Raw genomic sequence first — 4,997 nt, 5'->3', positions numbered from 1 at the left:
GGCACATTAGTACAGAGCAGAGTATGTCACTTCAGCAGAGGAGTTATTCAGATCACCACATTTGGTCTCTGTATCAATATAACCTAACAGAATAGCAGGCGACCAATTCTCTTGGAGGTCTGTATCTATCATCCATAGAAGGAATGTTGGCATTTTCCCAGCACTGGTTTGACGATCCCAGTAGAATCTTTTTCCAATTGTAGAACTTGAGGAGCAGTTATAGGACAGGGTGACAGTGGTTCCCTCCAAGACATGCCCTTAATTTCTCAAATGAGCAATAGCATTCTCAAAACTGTAATCTGTATTTTTTTTAAAGTGTAGTTGTAGTGCATATGTTAATGAAAAGAAAATATAATGTAAAACACAATGTAATTTTTGTATGCATGCTTATCACTTAAGTGTCACTTACCTACAAATGTGCATAGCAGCAGCACTGCATACAGAAACATAATCATGGCTATCTCTGAATATTTACTCCTCTGTTGCCTTGATGTATCTTACTTCATTTCTGCTTACTGTAGCTCCTCCTCTTCTCATTGGTTTCTTGCCAAGGCACTTGACAGGTTTTTGTACAGTGTGTCTGGGTTTCTTCTCACTGTGGGCGCCATCGCACAGTAGTACAGAGCAGAGTCTGTCACTTCAGCAGAGGAGATCTTCAGATCCACACGTTTGTCCACTTTGTCGATGGTAACGGTCAGACGAGGATGTGGGGGAGTAGCTTTAAATATAGACCCCTCTGGTGTGATGTACAGGAGGAATTCTGGTTTGGATCTGGGATATTGGCGGTACCACTGTAGATTGTAGACAGTGCCATCATATTTGCAGGAGAGATGGACATTCCTTCCCTCCTGAACAAGCTCTTTAGTTGTCGCAGGTTTTATTGAATCCCCAAAACTGTTTCCTGCAAAAAATGTAACAGTAGAAATTGTAGTTGTAACTGACGTTTAACAAATGTTCCATAACTGTTAAAAATATAAAATTAACATCTACGATATTATTGTACTAAGATAAGTGTTATGGAATAAAATATATTCTTCATTCACTGTAAGATTAAATTCACAGATGAGAGCAAGGATTATTCCACATAATAACTCACCTAAACAAGCTGAAAAGAGAACTAATGAGAAGAGTAACATCTTGTTAGACCTTTGAGAAACAGACAGACAGACAGACAGACAGACAGACAGACAGACAGACAGACATCACTGAGAGACCTGACTGACTAGCCACTTCCTGAACAATAACATCCCATATGCTACATCTGGATCTTTGATTATACAGCCCCACCTCTTAACACCACTGTGAAATGTTTTCTGTTGTGTCTTTCTTTCTACAGTATATGTTGTCAGGTTTTTGTAGTGTTTCTGGGTTTCCTGTCACTGTGGTCCTCAGAGCACAGTAGTACAGAGCAGAGTATGTCACTTCAGCAGAGGAGGTCTCCAGATCCACACAGGTTCTCTCCTTGTTCAGTGTAACAGACAGTCGAAAGTATTGTGGATCACCTCTCACTTCATATGACGTATTGGTAGCTGTGACCAGGTAAAGGAATTGGAGACCTGATCCAGAGTACTGTCTGTACCACAGCAGACTATCTGCTATTACTGTATAGTTACAAGAGAGCTTAACTCTGCTACCCTCTAAATAATACTCCTCAGGGCTGGTTGGAGTAATATTATCCTCTAAAGCATCACTTGTGAAGGAGACGAAAATAAGCATGAGACTAAATATCAAAACCTCTTATTTTATATTTGAAGCAGCCCAATATTTACGAATGAAATAATGCCAGACAGTGTGGAAATTACTTTACATAAAACCTTACCTACCAACAAGTGGTGAAAACAGTTAGATTGAAGTGAGCAACATCATGGTGTATGTGACAGAAAATGCAGCTACAGGACAGGGGTTATCTCAACTGTCTGATATGCAGTGTATTGTGATATGTGATATGCAATGTACTGTGATATGTGATATGCAGTGTACTGTGATCTGCAGGATGTGATATGTGATATGTACTGTTTGGCTGCTGTCTGTCTGCCCTGCAACTACCTCCACTGTCAGGAGGAGGAGCCACCTGCTCAGAGAAATAGAGGTTTGTGTAGTGTTGAGGTGAGGCCCTCTACGGAAGATAGGGAGTTATACTGTATATCTTGTTGATTTAAATGGTGTTGATTGGGGTGAAGAAGGACTGATAATGTGGACTTCTTTAAGCGTTAAGGTGTTGTCAACCTGAGTTGGAACTGACAGATAATAATTAGATCTGAAACAGTTCACAACCAGGATTGTTATCCCCTGCTTCTGTACAGTTGTTGTAAAGTGTTTCTGGATTTTCTGTCACTGTGGATCTCAGGGCACAGTAGTACAGAGCAGAGTCTGTCACTTCAGCAGAGGAGATGTCCAGATCCACACAGGTTCTCTCTTCATTCAGATTAACAGAGAGTCGGGGTTCTTCAGTTTTAGCTCTTATTACAGAGGGCTTTGAGGTGACTGTAGTGTAGAGGAGGAATTGGTATGCTGATCCAGAGTACTGTCTGTACCAGAGCAGAAAGTCTGATTTCACTATATAGTAACAGGAGATCTTAACTCTGCTACCCTCTAAATAATACTCCTCAGGGCTGGTTGGAGTGATGTCATTCTCTAATGTATCACCTACAAGGGCTGAAATCAGTAGAATACAACAGAGTAGCATCATGGTCCATGTTAGAGATCAGAAATGAATGTGTTATTTAGAAAACAGCAAAGCCAAAACACTGCTATGACTTTGAAATGATAAGTAGCCATATACAATGTTGCTCCTCCTCTTTACATAGGTTTTTAAACACAACCACCAGGTTTCCTGTTAAAAATAAAAACCTTGAGATGTAACATCTCCTGTAGGTGATGTCATGTAACTATAGAATGTGTCAGGTTAGGTTTTTGTACAGCGTTTGTAGGTTTCCTTTCACTGTGGGCGTCAGTGCACAGTAGTACATAGCAGAGTCTTTCTCTTTAGCAGAGGAGATCTCCAGATCCACACGGGTCTTCTCATCATTTAGTTTGACTGACAGTCTAGGATCCAGACCTGGAGCCCGTGATGGAGACCCAACACCATGCAGGATAAGCAGGATATACTGAGGAGCTGATCCAGGGTCCTGGAGATACCATTGAAGAGAGACTGCAGATGAGTAGGTGCATGAAAGTGTAATATTGCTACCTGCTGTAGCGTACACCTCCTCTCTGATTGGCTCAATGGTCTGACCATTACTGTCACCTGCAAGAGATGCAAAATATGTTATTCTTCTATTAATACTCTGTTATAGATCTATTTTCAATGCATAAAATCTTTGTTTCGATTCAACATAAAACATATATTTTTTTACGGATTATAGTAGATTACTTACATGCAAATACTAAAAGCAAAATAAATGTCGGGGTTGACATTGTGGCTGAAACTGGAAGTTAAAATGATAACACACAGCACAACAAGATGTGTGTATACTAAAAAAACATCCTTCTCCTTCTAGTTTTGAATGGACCATCTGTTCTCAGACCTTTGAAGCCCCACCCCAAAAACAGAGAGTTGTCAGATCAGCAGAAGTAACAGCAGACTTCTTGCTGCTGCTTGATGCCACTGTCACATCCTCAAAATACAGGGCTGCACTGAAATATGATTACCTTAGTCTCCATCTATTGGATATTGTATAAAACTGTGTTATTTATCTCCATTTATTTTCTTGATTTTAGGGCAACAGAGTTGCTTGATGCAAGATCTGCAAGATATTCATTTATTCAACATGAGGCGTTCATTCATTAATAGTTTATTTTATTTTCTTATTTAAATCTAGAATCTAAAGTATATATGAGCAACACAATCAGATAGCCTTAATACATTTCTGTCACTTTTCCATTTTATGTTAATTTTTAGTGCTCATTGAAAATCTTTCATTGCTCATTTTCTGTGTATGTGTGTTTTGTCTATGCAAGGTAATGTTGAAATAGAAAATGAGGGGATATCTAGGGGATGTCAGTTTTCTTTCCAGGTGTTTGTACAGTGTGCACAGGTTTCCTGTCACTGTGGGCCTCAGAGCACAGTAGTACAGAGCAGAGTCAGACAGCTGCCCCCTCCAGATCATCAAGGGGACTGATTGTTTCTTGGCATTTAGACTTGCATCAAACCTCTCCTTGAACCCTGCAGCGTTGTCTCCAGATCCAAAATAATAACGACTCAGCATATGTTTAGGGAAGTCATTTGCTTCTTGTTTGTACCAATATAGATATGCATTATTAGCACTGGTGTTATATTGACAACTCAGTGTTACCAGTCCTCCTTCTGTAGCAATCACACCTCCTGGTTGCTGTTGCACATTATCTCCTGTGCACTCTGGGAAAAAAGAAAGACTGAGTGATAATTTTAAGATGATAGAAATTATAAAACTATAGGTCAAATTAGTTAAAGATGAGATAAACCAATGAGAGAAAAGGTTCCTTCATACCGAAGCACAATACAGCAAGAACCAGCCAGATGATCAGACAAAGTACCATGGTTATGTAGAACACACAGGGAGTGACTGTGAGTTACAGTAAGAAGTAGAGATCCTCTCTCTCTCTCTTCCATGTCCATCTCAGCCTGTATATCACCATCAACTGACAGACATGAAGGAGGAGCCTTTTCAGAGAGAGGAAAGATTGTATAAAAATGTATGAGTCAATATTGTGTCCGGCAATATTAGACATTCCCACTCTCTGCAGTACATTAGACAAAGTGAAAAGCTTACATCTTGCTCACATGAAATCGAAAGTAGCTTAAAGCAATTGTCAATTACATAAATGTGAGTATGACAAACATATATATTTTTTTTTTGTTTGAAAAGGTGCAGTTATTCTATTATAATTCAGGTACAAACACTCATGGAGCCTACAGAGTATCTAATTCAGATCTACTACTGTACATAAAGTACACTGCTCACAAAAATAAAGGGAACACTAAAATAACACATCCTAGATCTGAATGAATACAATAA

Source organism: Coregonus clupeaformis, chromosome 21 (genome assembly GCF_020615455.1).
Source record: "Coregonus clupeaformis isolate EN_2021a chromosome 21, ASM2061545v1, whole genome shotgun sequence".
NCBI lineage: Eukaryota > Metazoa > Chordata > Actinopteri > Salmoniformes > Salmonidae > Coregonus > Coregonus clupeaformis.
This window is presented reverse-complemented; position numbering follows the sequence as displayed.